Genomic DNA, 16,134 nt, shown 5'->3' with positions numbered 1-16,134 from the left:
CACATGAGGTCACACACATGTCATGTGACAGCTCCATCACCTTGCAGCCCCATGAGTCCCAGTCTCCATAGCTGTAAGTTCACTGTTCTCCCTCTGTCACAATTAACCAGGTGTCCCAAACGCAGATTTTTGTCACCTCCTGTGAGTGTGTTTGTGTGCGGTAGGCAGCACTGTGGATACCCTGGGGGCAGTGACGTCGGGGTCTGAGCACTGCACATGGGTTTAGGAGCAGAAGAGCGAGCAGCAGGGTGTGAAGATCGGTGTCGGGGAGCAGGGGCAAGTCATTTTCATTTCTCATTCCCAGAGGCCAGAACCCAGGATCCTACACCAGGACACAGCACCACACCCTGCGGGTGTCCCTGGATGTCTTGAGTGCTCATAATGTCATATTGCCTTAGCAGTTATTTTTTAAGTTCTCGGTTTACTTGCCTCACATCACAGGCATGGCTTGGTCACCATGGTAATTTCTAATACTGTACCTGGTTCAGGTGGCTCCAGTTAGTGGCCAGAGATAAAATCTTAGAGGCATCTCTCATGCCTGGTATGCTGGGCTTCCCTCTCTCCAGCTGCTTTCTTTAAACTGACAGTTCTGACATTTGCCCTCTAATTTAAGGTAACCACCTTGGTGCACACCTGTAATCCCAGCTACCCGGTGGGGGGGCTGAGGCAGGAGAATTGCTTGAACCCGGGTGGTGGAATTTGTGGTGAGCTGAGATTGAGTCATTGCACTCCAGCCTGGGTAACAAGAGCAAAAACTCAGTCTCAAAAAATAATAGCAAGAATAATAAAATAAATAAACAAATGAAGTGACCACCTCTCAGTCACAGTGTGATCTCCTGGTCCTAGTATTTGCTTGCTTTAAACACATCCATTAATGCTCTCTACTGGAAACCTGTCAGATAACACCCTGGACTTAATAAAGCCATTGGCTTCCAGGTCCCTTCTCTCCTCCCTGCCTGGGCTCACTGACCTCTGTGTTTGCGATCTCCAGGTATGCTGAGTGCTCCCCAGTGTCTGTAAGCAGTAAAAACACTTAGACTTTCACATTGTGGTTGTATCACCGTGTGGGGATTCAGTCAGGATGGTGGCAAAAATATTAAGGAAGACATATAAGGGAAAGTTACAGGATAGTCTCAAACCCTTTTGAAAGGCCAGTGGGTTTTTTTCTGTAGTTCTTGGCTGAAGACAGCCTTGTCCCCTTAGTTAAATAGAGTAGAAACAGAGGAATGTGGGGAGTTTACCTGACTAACTTGTTTCCTCATGTGGTCCTACAAAATTAACCTTTGATCATTCCAGATGGCTCTCTCGGTGGGGGATGTCAACCAGGGATATTACCCACTAACAGTGTTAGCTTTGGGCATCGGAACTTATCCTTTAATATTTAACTTCTAGTGTTGTTGACTCAGTTTTTGTCATTTAATGTGTGCTCAATAAAGACCGGCATGGCCAATGTGTCATCGCTGCTACCTCTTTACAGCACTCTCCTCTGTGTGGCCATGGGCACTCAGTCAAACTGGCAAAGCATGATATCTGTGTGTCAGTGTACTTTATTCATCCGTCATTGTGTCTGGGTCTACAGGACAGACCCCTGCAGGTGACGACCCCGACAGTGGTGCCCCATGTCACCATCGCTGCAAAGAGAGCATGCCAGACCCCACAAAATGAAGATTAAGAGGACTGCATGGTCAAGTCAGTAAAACAGTGAGTTAGTAGCTCATTGGTACCTGCTGGGGATTACCAAGATTGGAGTGGGGGGATTGTTCAGGCTGAGGGTTCATCATGGGACAACAGTTATCAGCTCAACAGAAACGGTATACAGAAGTATTGAAACAACTGCTCAAGGCTAGGGGAACCTCGGTTTCACAGGCTCAATTAAGGGACCTAACGCAAACTGTTGTTTCCCACAGCCCATGGTTCCGGGCAGAAAGTAAGCTAGACGTAAAGCTCAGGGAATAGGTGGGGAGAAATCTTAGCATCATGCACAAGGGGAACGGTCCCAGTAACATTATCGCTGGACCAAAATAACAAAGAGGAAATGGGGGTTCTGCCTGAGACCCCTCTGCCAATAGATAGGCAAGCAGCATTAGGGCACCGTGGCTCACGCCGGTAATCCCAGCACTTTGGGAGGCTAAGGTGGGCAGATCACCTGAGGTCGGGAGTTTGAGACCAGCCTGATCAACATGGAGAAACCCTGTCTCTACTAATAATACAAATAGCCTGGCGTGGTGGCACATGCTTGTAGTCCCAGCTACTTCAGGAGGCTGAGTCAGCAGAATTGATTGAATCCGGGAGGCCGAGGTTGCAGTGAGCTGAAATCATGCCATTGCACTCCAGCCTGGGCAACAAGAGTGAAACTTTGTCTCCAAAACAAACAAACACGAAACAAAACAAAACAAAAACAAAAAAAGAAAGGGAGTTCTTAGCCTGCCTCTTAATACAGGTTGACAAATCAATCAGGTACACAAAAGGATAAGAAAAAGTACTAAAGACCACAGCCAGCCAAGTGAGCTGTAGGCAGAAGGAAAGCCTTGACAGCAAGGAAGCTCACAAATCCTAAGCCAGCAAATGCTGCTGGGAACTCAGCCTGCACGGGGCAATGGTGACAGCCAGCCAGGCTCAACCTGCTGGGGAGGGGCGCACAGAAACGTTTGCCCAGCAGGCAGCAGCCCCCTGGCGGCGTGGGGAGGGAGCGACAAACGAAAAGCAAAAAACGGTGCAGACAAAAAGTGGCAAGGGCAGTGCAGCCACCAGGGACCGCACAGCTGCTCTCTGGGTCCGCGGGTGGCCCACGGTAGAAATTTATACAGGGATGGCTGTCTACCAGGGCCAAGTCCATGTCATCTTGTTAGGCATTGTTACCGCAGATGGAGGATTCTGTTCAGAGATCTGGCCTGGACACGTGGGAGGGCGCCCACCCAATTCCTATAAAGTGTGGTACATGTTTTATTCTGCTAGAATCACTATTACTGTCATGTTTTACAATGTATCTCTTAGGAAACGGTGAGAGCCATTCATATAATATGTATTTAAAATGGACTCTACTATAATTTCAGCTTTCGTGACTTTTTATAGAAACCATCTTCTCTGCAAAACTTAGACAGTATCTCTGTGTTCATTTCTATTGGGAACCCTGTATGCAGGGTGGAGAGAGTCACATTTCCCCCTAAGATGTTATGTAAAAATTTGAAAATTTGAGGGTGACATGATGTATCTGTCAGTCTAAGTTACTCTCAGAAGTTACATCATGTGAAATTTTAATGACAGCATTGCCCTGCCAAGTGAAAGAGGCAGGCACAAGCATGGACAAATTAAGAGGCTGATTTTTTTTTTTTTTTTTTAGATAGACTCTTTCTCTGTTGCCCAGACTGGAGTGCAGTGGTGTGATCTTGGCTGACTGTAATCTCTGCCTCCTGGGTTCAAGCCATTCTCCTGTCTCAGTCTCCCGAGTAGCTGCGATTACAGGCATGTGCCACCAAGCCCAGCTAATTTTTGTATTTTTAGTAGAGACAGGGTTTCACCATGTTGGCCAGGATGGTCTGGATCTCTTGACCTCATGATCTGCCAGCCTCGGCCAAAGTGCTGGGATTCCAGGTATGAGCCACCACGCCCGGCCAAGAGCCTGATTTTGATGTGGAGGCTTGCTCTGACAAATTGAGAAAAGCTTTTCACAGTGTGAAGATGCCAATTGTGACAACAGGTAGAATGAGGATCCTGTTGTCTTTGGACCACCGCATTCTGTGATGGAACAGGAGGCTCTGCCCTTTTACCCACCACAGGTAGGTGGAGTTTTCAATTTCAAGTTCACAGGTTAAGGTTACATCATCCTCATGTTCCACGGCATTGAATTTGTTGCTGGTAATGGAGACTTTGGGCAGCTCCGCTGTGGAGGTAACAGAGAGAAGACTGCCCCATGTGGCATCTTTGATTCCTCCACAGGCATCTTTCAATCAGAGTTGCATCTCCCACCTCTCAGCCCCCCCAAGTCCTTGAAAGCCAGTGGGGGGTATGTGTGTCACAAGGCAGATGTACGATGATCTAAGGGCTCCAAGACTGTGAGGCCACCTGCTCTGTCTTAGGGAAACACAGGCTTTCTCAGGTGTGAACTGAGCAGCAGTGTTGGGTGATGAACAGACATGTGAGTGGGAGTCACAGCCCCTGGTGCCCCTCCCAGTCCTTCCCTAATCAGCTGAGGTCAGTTCAGCCATCAGGCAGTGGAGGCACAAGGTAGGGCAGTTTTCCTCAGATGTTTCAGAGTGACTGACTTGAGCCAGTGACCTCTAAAGATAGAGCAGAGTCCAAGGAATGACCTAGAAAGAGTGAAGGGGACAGGCAAGAGCTGGTGGCTGTGGAGCAGAACCATGTTCCCTGTCCTGGGTTCTTGAAGTTTCCTCTCCTTCTGCAGAGGGCAGGTGAAAACCATGGAAATCTTTCTAGCAGTACACGTGGACATTTGCAAACGCAAGGCTGACTGGTGGAAATGGGGAGCATGAACTGCTGGGAATCTGGTCCTCACGGACCGTGTGTGTTTGATGGATAGAAGACAGATATTTGGGAAGAAGTTTTGCAAATATTTTCTTTCATTGGACATTCTAGTCTGATTCCGTGGGTTTGACTACTCTAGGGACCTCATATAAGTGGATTCCAGAGTGAATCAGAGGAGAGACTGCTGGTTGCCAGGAGCTGGTAGTGGGGAGAATAGGGAATTATTGGTGGGTGTGCAGTTTCAGTTACGGGAGATGCGGAGGTTCTAGAGGTCTGCTGTACAGCTTGATGCCCATAGTTCACACAGATTGAGCATTTCTTATGCATAAGACTGAGGATGAAAAGGGTTTTGTATTTCTGACATTTTTTGATTCTGAAATATTTGCCATACACTTACTGGTTTAGCATCCCATATCTGAAAGATTCAAGATCCAAAATGCCCCAGTGAGCACTTCTTTTCAGCATCAGATTAGTAGGCAAAAGTGCGAGCTGATGAGCCAAATATATTCTTCCTCCTCCCCACCCCCACTTTTTTTTCCTCACCACGGTTCTAGCTTGGTGATTAGTCTTTGGTGAATTCCCTACTGGCTATTCTACACATGTATATTTTCGAATGCTTTGAGATGTGAGAAGGGTGATGGTTATTTTCTATGTCATCAGAACTTTTCCACCTTACCACCATTGCTTTTTTGGTCTCAGTGTCTTTGTTGTGGCAGTCATTAATAAGACTTGTCAGGTCAGATTTAGGACAGATTTTTCTAATTCTGCAAAAAATGTTACTGGGATTCTGGTAGGGGTTGGGTTGAAGCTGCAGCTCACTTTGGGTAGTACTATCTTCCTAACAGTATTGAGTCTTCAAGTCCATTCAAATGAAATGTTTTTTACATTTATTGATGTCATCTTTCTTTCAGCAATATTTTGTAGGTTTCAGGGTAGAATCCTTCGGTCTTTTTTGATTAAAGTTATTCCAAAATATTTCATTCTTTTTGATGTTAATGTGAATTGAAATTCTTAATTTCCTTTCAGATTGTTCATTGTTAGTGCATAGAAATGCAACTGATGTTTGCATGTTGATTTTGTATCCTTGAACCTTACTGAATTTCTTAATTCCAACAGGTTTTTTATCTATAGTGTTTTTTTTTTTATAAATTGTACTTTAGGTTCTGGGGTACATGTGCAGATCACGCATGATTGTGGCATAGGTACATTTATGGCAAGGTGGTTTGCTGCCTTCATCCCCCGATCACCTGTATGTGGTATTTCTCCCCTCATTATCCCCCCTCTAGCTCCCCACTGCTGATGGCAGTGTGTGATGCTCCCCTCCCTGTATCCATGTGTTCTAATTGTTCAACATCCACCTATGAGTGATAACATGCAGTGTTTGGTTTTCTGTTCTTGTGTCAGTTTTCTGAGAATGTTGGTTTTCAGATTCATCCATGTCCCTATGAGGGACATGAACTCATTTTTTATGGCTGCATAGTATTCCATGGTGCATGTGTACCACATTTTCTTTATCCAGTCTATTGATGATGGACATTTGGGTTGGTTTCAAGTCTTTGCTATTGTAAACAGTGCTACAATGAACATAGGTGTGCATGTGTCTTTATAATAGAACAATTTGTAATTTTTTGGGTATATACCCTGGAATGGGATGGCATTTCTATTTCTAGGTCCTTGAGGAATCACCACAGTGTCTTCCACAATGGTTGAATTAATTCATACTCTCACCAACAGTGTAAAAGTGTTCCTGTTTCTTCACATCTTCTCCAGCATCTGTTGTCTCCAGATTTTTTAATGATTACCATTCTAACTGGTGTGAGATGGTATGTCAATGTGGTTTTGATTTGCATTTCTCTGATAACCAGTGATGATGAGCATTTTTTCATATGTTTGTTGGCCTCCTGTATGTCTTCTTTTGTAAAGTCGTCTTTGAAAAGTGTCTGTTCAAGGCTGGGCGTGGTGGCTCACGCATGCTCTGTAACCCAAGCACTTTGGAGGCCAAGGCGGGTGGATCACCTGAGGTCGGGAGTTCAAGACCAGCCTGACCAACATGGTGAAACCCCATCTTTCAAAAAATAAAAATAAATTTAAAAAAAATAGGAAGGACACAGATGACAGAATTTGTAGACAAGAACATTGAAACGTGTCTGTTCATATCCTTTGCCGACTTTTGAATGGGTTTGTTTTATTCTTGTAAATCTGCTTTAGCTCTTTGTAGATTCTGGATATTAGCCCTTTGTCAGATGGGTAGACTGCAAAAAAATTTTTTCCGATTCTGTTGGTTGCTGGTTCACTCTAATGACTGTTTCCTTTGCTGTACAGAAGCTCTGGAGTTTAATTACATCCCATTTGTCTATTTTGGCTTTTGTTGCCATTGCTTTTGGTGTTTTAGCCATGAAGTCCTTGCCTATGTCTATGTCCTAAATGGTTTTGCTTAGGTTTTATTCTAGGGTTTTTATGGTGTTAGGTCTTATGCTTAAGTCTTTAATCCATCTGGAGTGTTAGTGTAAGGTGTCAGGAAGGGGTCCAGTTTCTGCTTTCTGCACACTGCTAGCCAGTTTTCCCAACACCATTTGTTAAACAGGGAATCCTTTCCGCATTGCTTGTTTTTGTCTGGTTTGTCAAAGATCAGATGGATGTAGATGTGTGGTGTTGCCTCCGAGGCCTCTGTTCTGTTCCATTGGTCTATATCTCTGTTTTGCTATCAGTACCATGCTGTTTTGATTACTGTAGCCTTGTAGTATAGTTTGAAGTCAGGTAGTGTGATGCCTCTAGCTTTGTTCTTTTTGCTTAGAATTGACTTGGCTATATGGGCTCTCTTTTGGTTCCATGTGAAGTTTAAGGTGGTTTTTTCCAGTTCTGTGAAGAAGGTCATTGGTAGCTTGATGGGGATAGCATTGAATCTATAAATTACTTTGGGCAGTGGCCATTTTCATGATATTGATTCTTCCTAACCATAAGCATGGAATGTTTCTCCATCTGTTTGAGTCCTCTCTTACTTTGTTCAGCAGTGGTTTGTAGTTCTCCTTGAAGAGGTCCTTCACATTCTTTGCTAGTTGTATTCCTAGGTATTTTATTCTCTTTGTAACAATTGTGAATGGCAGTTCATTCTTAATTTGGCTCTCTTTAAGTCTGTTATTGGTGTATAGGAATGCTTGTGATTTTTTGTACATTAATTTTGTATTCTGAGACTGTTGAAGTTGCTTATCAATTTGAAGAGATTCTGGGCAGAGACTATGCGGTCTTGTAAACATACAATCATGTAATCATGTCATCTGCAAATTGAGTAAAGGAGGAAGTCAAATTGTCTCTTTGAATGCCTTTTATTTCTTTTTCTTACCTGATTCTTTGGCTAGAACTTCCAATACTATATTGAATAGAAGTGGTGAGAGAGGGCATCCTTGTCTAGTGCCAGATTTCAAAGGGAATGTTTCCAGTTTTTGCTCATTCAGTATGATATTGGCTGTGGGTTTGCGGTAAACAGCTTTTATTATTTTGAGATATGTTCCATCAATACCTAGTTTATTGAGAGTTTTTAGCATAAAGTGCTGTTGAATTTTGTCGACGGCCTTCTCTGCATCTGTTGAGATAATCATGTGGTTTTTGTCTTTGGTTCTGTTTGTGTGGTGAATTTACATTTATAGACTTTGTGTATGTTAAACCAGCCTTGCATCCCCGGGATGAAGCCTACTTGATCATGGTGGATAAGTTTGGATGTGCTGTTGCAATAGGTTTGCTGGTATTTTATTGAAGATTTTTGCATCTATGTTCATCATGGATATTGGCCTGAAGTTTTCTTTTCTTGCTGAGTCTCTGCCGGGTTTTGGTATCAGGATGATGTTGGTCTCATAAAATGATTTGGGGAGGATTCCCTCTTTTTGGATTGTTTGGAATAGTTTCAGAAGGAGTGGTACCAGCTTCTGTTTGTATGTCTGGTAGAATTCGGGTGTGAACCCATCTGGACCTGGGCTTTTTTTGGTTGGGAAGCTATTAATTGCTGCCTCAACTTCAGCCCTTATTATTGATCTATTCAGGGTTTCAACTTCTCCTGGTTTAGGCTTGGATAAATTCCTGGACACTTACACTCTCCCAAGCCTAACAAGCCTAAACCAGGAAGAAGTTGAAACCTTGAACAGAGCAATAACAAGGGCTGAAGTTGAGGCAGCAATTAATAGCCTACCAACCAAAAAAAGTCCAGATCCAGATGGGTTCACAGCCGAATTCTACCAAACATACAAAGAGGAGCTGGTACCACTCCTTCTGAAACTATTCCAACCAATCCAAAAAGAGGGAATCCTCCCCAAATCATTTTATGAGACCAACATCATTCTGATACCAAAACCCGGCAGAGACTCAGCAAGGAAAGAAAACTTCAGGCCAATATCCATGATGAATATAGATGCAAAAATCTTCAATAAAATACCAGCAAACTGATTGCAACAGCACATCAAAAAGCTTATCCACCATGATCAAGTAGGCTTCATCCCGGGGATGCAAGGCTGGTTCAACATACGCAAGTCTATAAACGTAATTCACCACATAAACAGAACCAAAGACAAAAATCACGTGATTATCTCAATGGATGAATTTTGTCAAAGGCCTTTTCTGTAACAGCCCTTTATGCTAAAAACTCTCAATAAACTAAGTATTGATGGAATGTATCGCAAAATAATAAAAGCTATTTACAACAAACCCACAGCCAATATCATACTGAATGGGCAAAAACTGGAAGCATTCCCTTTGAAATCTGGCACTAGACAAGGATGCCTTCTCTCACCACTCCTATTCAATATAGTACTGGAAGTTCTACCCAGAGCAATCAGGCAAGAAAAACAAAGCGTATTCAAATAAGAAAGGAGGAAGTCAAATTGTCTCTATTTGCAGACGACATGATTGTATATCAGGAAGACCCCATCGTCTCAGCCCCAAATCTCCTGAAACTGATAAGCAACTTCAGCAAAGTCTCAGGATACAAAATCAATGTGCAAAAATCACAGGCATTCCTATACACCAATGACAGATTTAAAGAGAGCCAAATCAAGAAAAAACTGCCATTCACAATTGCTACCAAGAGAATAAAATACCTAGGAATACAACTAACAAAGGACCTCCTCAAGGAGAACTACAAACCACTGCTCAACGAAATAAGAGAGGACACAAACAGTTGGAGAAACATTCCATGCTTATGGTTAGGAAGAATCAATATCGTGAAAATGGCCATACTGCCCAAAGTAATTTATAGATTCAATGCTATCCCCATCAAGCTATCAATGACCTTCTTCAAAGAATTGGAAAAAAAAACACCTTAAACTACCTATGGAACCAAAAGAGAGCCCACATAGCCAAGTCAATTCTAAGCAAAAAGAACAAAGCTAGAGGCATCACACTACCTGACTTCAAACTATACTACAAGGCTACAGTAATCAAAACAGCATGGTACTGGTAGCAAAACAGAGATATAGACCAATGGAACAGAACAGAGGCCTCGGAGGCAACGCCACACATCTACATCCATCTGATCTTTGACAAACCAGACAAAAACAAGCAATGCGGAAAGGATTCCCTGTTTAACAAATGGTGTTGGGAAAACTGGCTAGCAGTGTGCAGAAAGCAGAAACTGGACCCCTTCCTGACACCTTACACTAACACTCCAGATGGATTAAAGACTTAAGCATAAGACCTAACACCATAAAAACCCTAGAATAAAACCTAAGCAAAACCATTCAGGACATAGACATAGGCAAGGACTTCATGACTAAAACATCAAAAGCAATGGCAGCAAAAGCCAAAATAGACAAATGGGACCTAATCAAACTCCAGTTTCTGCACAGCAAAAGAAACAGTTGTTAGAGTGAACCAGCAACCAACAGAATGGGAAAAATTTTTTTTGCAGTCTACCCATCTGACAAAGGGCTAATATCTAGAATCTACAAAGAACTAAAGCAGATTTACAAGAAAAAAAAACAAGTCCATTCAAAAGTTGGCGATGCTTAACAGAGTGTCAGATGTAGCGTGCCAACCTGAAAGTTTTTTTTTTTTTCCCCTTGAGATGGAGTTTCGCTAATATTGCCTAGGCTGGAGTGCAGTGGCACAATCTCGGCTCACTGCAACCTCCACCTCCCAGGTTCAGCCTCCTGCCTCCACCTCCTGAGTAGCTGGGGTTACAGGTGGCATGTGCCTGTAATCCCAGCTGCCCAATTTTTGTATTTTTAATAGAGACGGGGGCTTCACTGTGTTGGCCAAAGGATATGAACAGACACTTTACAAAAGAAGACATATATGAGGCCAACAACCATATGAAAAAATGCTCAACATCACTGGTCATTAGAGAAATGCAAATCAAAAGTACATTGAGATACCACCTCATGCCAGTTAGAATGGCGATCATTAAAAAATCTGGAAACAACAGATGCTGGAGAGGATGTGGAGAAATGGGAGCGCTTTTACAGTGTTAGTGGGAGTGTAAGTTACTTCAACCATTGTGGAAGACAGTGTGGCAATTCCTCAAGGAACTAGAAATAGAAATTCCATTTGACCCAACAATCCCATTACTGGGTATATATCCAAAGGATTATAAATCGTTCTGTTGTAAGGACACATGCACATGAATGTTCACTGCAGCACTGTTTACAATAGCAAAGACTTGGAACCAACCCAAATGCCCGTCGATGATAGACTGGACAGGGAAAATGTGGCACATATATACCATAGGATACTATAAAGCCCAAAAAAAGATGAGTTTATATCCTTTGTAGGGACATGGATGAACCTGGAAACCATCATTCTCAGACACAAGAACAGAAAATCAAACACCACATCTTCTCACTCATAGGTGGGTGTTGAACAATGAGAACACATGGACACAGGGAGGGGAGCATCACATACTGGGGTCTGGGGTGGGGGGTGGGCAGTTGGAGAGGTATAACATAGGGATAAATGCCAAATATAGTTGATGGGGAGGAAGGCAGCAAACCACACTGCCATGTGTGTACCTATGCAGCAGTCTTACATGTTCTTCACGTGTACCACAAAACCTAAAATGCAATAAAAAAAAGTTTGCAATTGCAGCAGCAATTTTGCTGTCATTTTAACCATACTCAAATTTGTCTAACCAATTTGGAATACAAACAAACACAGTGAATATCCGTGGAAACTTGTAAAGGCTCATAACAAGGAGCTCTTACTCCAATGTTAATTTCGATTTCAGTGATTTACAAAACAAAATTCTTGACTTGAATAAGCAAATGCCTCCTTTAGAATCCTGGACAGAATTCCAGCAGGGCTTGGAGAGCCTTAACCCTGGGACTTATCTTAAACATAATCTCAATGCTTCTTTTATCATTATAGGAATAATGCTATTACGTCTCTGTTTTCTGTTCTGCAAAATCAGGTGGACACCAACCAGTAATTGAAAGCTGCCCAGCCTAGAATTACCCTTATTCAATTAATACAAAGAATGAAAGGGGGACATGCTGGAGATCCCAAGAATGTGGGACGTGACCAACTCAATATACCTCTGGAGGCTACGTGAGTAAAGAGCAAACTGTCCTGACGAAAGCAGGATGTCAGGAAACTTACCAACTGCGTCTGCCACCAGAAGGAATGTCGAGGGCAGTCACGTCCCAGGTCCCGTGCTCCTTGAGGTCATCTGTGCTCCTGGAGGACATCTACCTGAACACCTGGGACCTGTTGAACAAGCAAAGCAGTCCCTGTGATAAATCAAGTAGCTGAGTGACAGTCACCCCCTCCTCCCTATTCACTTTACATAATAAATATGAAGGCAGATGCCTGTAATGCCAGCACTTTGGGAGACAGAAGCGGGTAGATCATGAGATCAAGAGTTTGAAACAAGCCTGGCCAACATAATAAAACCCCATCTCTATTAAAAACACACACACACAAAAATTTAGCTGAGCATGGTGGCAGGTGCCTGTAATCCCAACTGCTTCGGAGTCTGAGACAGGAGAATTGCTTGAATCTGGGAGGTGGAGGTTGCAGTGAGCTGAGATCCTGCCACTACACTCCAGCCTGGGCAACAGTGCAAGACTCTGTCTCAAAATAAATAAAATAAAATATAAAATAAATATGAAGGGCTGTAAAAGCTCAGGGCCTTTGTTGACCCGAAGCAAAGAGCCCCCTGACCCCCTCTTTCAAACAGAACGTTTGTCCTCCTTCGTCCATGAGGAAGCTCCGTCGGGGTGAACCTGCAGAGTTCCCATGGGGCCTCCTCAATGTTAGGTCCCAGATGGCAGGCAAAGGGTCAGTGATACAAACACAATGTGAAGGGGAAAGTTATCACTACTGACCTAGCAGACACTGAAGAGCACACAGTACCTCTGGACACGACAGACACAGAGGTCAGAAAGCCGAGGCAGGGAAGAGAGAAGAGACCTGTAGACCTATGGCTTTAGTGGGTCCAGGGTGTTATCTGACAGGTTTCCAGCAGGGGCTTTGATGGGTGGGATTAAAGCATTAAACACTGGGGCCAGGAGATCATACTGTGACTGAGAGGTGGTCACTTTAAATTTGAGGGCAAATGTCAGAACTGTCAGTTTAAAGCAAACAGCCGGAGAGAGGGGAGCTGAGCACACCAAACAGGAGAGAGATCGCTAAGATTTTATCTCTGGCCACCAACTACAGCCATTTGGACTGGGTATTTTATTGGAAACTGTCATTGTGACTCAGCCCTGCCTCTGCTATGAGGCAGCTAAACTTACACTTTAATAAGTGGAGGCAGGGGCAGCATGAAATGATGAGCACTCATGATACTCAGGGATATCAGAAGGATGTGGTGCTCTGCCCTAAACTCAGGATTCTGGTTCTGGTCTTCTGGGAGAGAGAAATTAAGATGACTTGTCCCTGCTCCCCCTGTCATCCCCTGAGAATCATCTTCCCACCCTCCACCTCAAAAAAAAAAAAAAAAATCTGATCAGGAAGACGTTATAACCTATGAATAAAAGCCCAAAATAGTGGCTACTGAGATTAATGCTAACGCTTTAATTTTCTCTCACACTCTCACCTGAGAGCATAGAGACTACAAAATAGTGCCATTCATATTAAATGTTACATATTCCAACCTGTATCCTAGAATACTATGTGCAAGGCAGCTCTGAAGCCCATTTCTAGGCTTAGCTTACATCCAAGCTAGCTGACTCTAGGATACATTCTTAGACATCCAGGTGATATTTGTTACAGAAGCCACACTGATTCTGTGTATTCCAGCTGTTAAGTGAAGATATTTTCACAGAATCTTGTTCCTGGTTACTCCTCCACAATCATTTCGCTCCTGGAAATTAACCTTCCCCTTTCACCATGTTTCTCTCCAGCAGGCCTGCCAGGACTCTAGCTGAAAAAATATCTCCCCACACAGGATGCTCAGGGTGACACCTTTGTCATTCCCATAATGATAATATCTCACACAGATGCAGCACTCACTTTGCACCATGCACTGCCCCTAAGACCTTCCCAGCTAGCTACAGTCCTCACAAATCATTTGACTGTCACCATCACCATTTTTACAGATTAAAAAAAATGGAGGCAGACAGGTGGTGTACCCAGTGTAACTCAACTCCATAATTTCGCCTCATCTAACACTTCATCTGAAAAAAGGACACCCTAAAATTTAAGGTCCCCTGAATGACATCCAGCTTCCAGATGATTTTTGCCTCCTCTACTTTCACAATTTGGCAAACAGCCGGCATTTTGTTTTCTGTCTCACCCTTCACTTATGTCCCTGCTCCTTAACACCACACTCACAACTGCACGGGTTGGCATAAAAACTGGCTTTTGTAAACCTGTCTCTTTTGGGATAAAGCAGGGCAGGGTTAAGAGTCTCAGAAAAATTCATTTTCACTCAATCGTCAACTATTTGGATGGCCATTCTTTGGCCATAAAGGGGTGCACTAGGAACAGAAGTTGTCATGAGAAGAAAGGAGGAGGGTGAGTCTTTTTAAAATTATTGTACTTTAGGTTCTGGGGTACAACTGTAGATCATGCAGGATTGTTGCATAGGTACATACATGGCAAGGTGGTTTGCTGCCTCCATCCCCCCGTTACCTAGATCTGGCATTTCTCCCTGTGTTATCCCTCCTCCACCTCCCCACTCCCCACTGTCCCTCCCCTAGCTCTCCCCTACAACAGACCCCAGTGTGTGATGCTCCCCTCTCCGTGTCCATGTGTTCTCATTGTTCAACACAGGAGGATGAGTTTCTAGATGGTCACACGGAGGAGGAGATTCCAAATCCAGAAGAAGTCATAAAATGCACTCGGAGTGGATGGCTTTGGGCAATGACAGCCCCATCTGCCTCTATCCATGACTGTCGGTCTCTGACTTTCTCAGCCTGCCCTCCTGGTCCTCTTTCTTATACCAAAACTAACAACTTGGTCAGACCAGAGCACACAGCACTGAGTGGAGGGGGTGAAAAAGGGAAAAAAAGGAAAACATCTGTTGAATCATGAAGTGAGTGACTCACCAAGGTACACATTTCCTTGGCAAAAAAAAAAAAAAAAAAAAAAAAAAAAAAAACTAAGAGTACTTTTAAGAGTCCATTCTAACAAATTTCTTTAAAGCCGATAACAATTTTACACTGTACTTAAACAGTTTCATGAGAAGAATCAAAATGAAACAATAATTGTCAGTAGACAAAAAAAAAAAGTCAAAGAATACCCATGCTTAAAGATTCAATTGTGAAGGAAAATAGATTATTTCTGTGGCATACAGAAATTTGACAACACAATCAAATATTATTGATAACATATAGTAAGATGTCAGAATTTTATAAATTTTGTAAAATTTTAAACACATGCTAATTACATATTTATACAAATATAAACCAAAGAAAGGTAAATATTTTGTATTTGACGATTCTTAACATACCAAATGGGTATAATGTGTCTTTCTTGAACTTCCAGGGGTCCTAATAGTCAAAAAGTTAGTGTGAGAACAAAAAGACTGATTTCAAAATTGGAAATCTTGACATGAGAAATTTTCTCAAATATCAAAAGTTTAAGACACTTGTTCAAAATAGGGTCTGAGGTCACTGCACAATAATAGTCATTCATTTCCCAAAATAATCATTTCAAATTTTTAAGAAAAAAAGCTTGTATTCTTTGAAAAATGTTTTTTTTAGGTAGAGACTCAGTTTTCTGATAAGACCTAATAAAAAAACCATGAGGGGTACTGAACCTGTCTCTTTCCTATTTTTTTATCTCAAAATATAAACAAAAAATTTTACTATTTTCTATTACTACTACACACAAATCTTGTTCAAATATTTTTGCCTTTCCTTTGTGTATTCTTAACGCTAAAGCTAATTTTAACAAAGCCTTATAAGCAAATCCATCTAATCTTAGTTTTAATCACAAGGTCAAATTTTCAGATTTTATTTAAGCTTTTAGAGTTTTTCCATTCACTTTCTTTTACCAACTTTGTATATTCATTCAGTTTTAGCCATTATTCTTTTAGTAACTTTCCTTTTTGAGACAGGGTCTCACTCTGACACCTAGAATGGAATACAGTGGCACAATCACAGCTCACTGCAGCCTCAACCTCTCAGGCTCAAGTGATCCCCCTCCCTCAGCCTCCTGTGTAGCTGGGACTCCAGCTGTGCCACCACTCCTAGCTTTTTCAGTTTTTTAATAGAAATATGGTCT

General features: G+C 42.6%; 1 long non-coding RNA gene across 11 annotated transcripts in view; it reads left to right on the top strand.

The window, feature by feature from the left end:
• Positions 1–15,666, top strand: part of LOC120362736 (uncharacterized) — a 403,841-nt gene extending 388,175 nt beyond the window's left edge. For 10 of the 11 annotated variants that reach the window (XR_012513671.1, XR_012513666.1, XR_012513670.1 and 7 more), the window contains one exon: positions 1,580–15,666. This is a non-coding gene — a long non-coding RNA (uncharacterized LOC120362736). The remainder of the gene's footprint in view (positions 1–1,579) is intronic. The other variant, XR_012513667.1, reaches the window with a different exon arrangement.
• The last annotated feature ends 468 nt before the right edge of the window (positions 15,667–16,134 follow it).

This window comes from Saimiri boliviensis, chromosome 14 (genome assembly GCF_048565385.1).
Source record: "Saimiri boliviensis isolate mSaiBol1 chromosome 14, mSaiBol1.pri, whole genome shotgun sequence".
In the NCBI taxonomy this organism is placed as follows: domain Eukaryota; kingdom Metazoa; phylum Chordata; class Mammalia; order Primates; family Cebidae; genus Saimiri; species Saimiri boliviensis.
The sequence above is the reverse complement of the archived record's forward strand: the minus strand, read 5'-3'. Positions and strand labels throughout refer to the sequence as shown.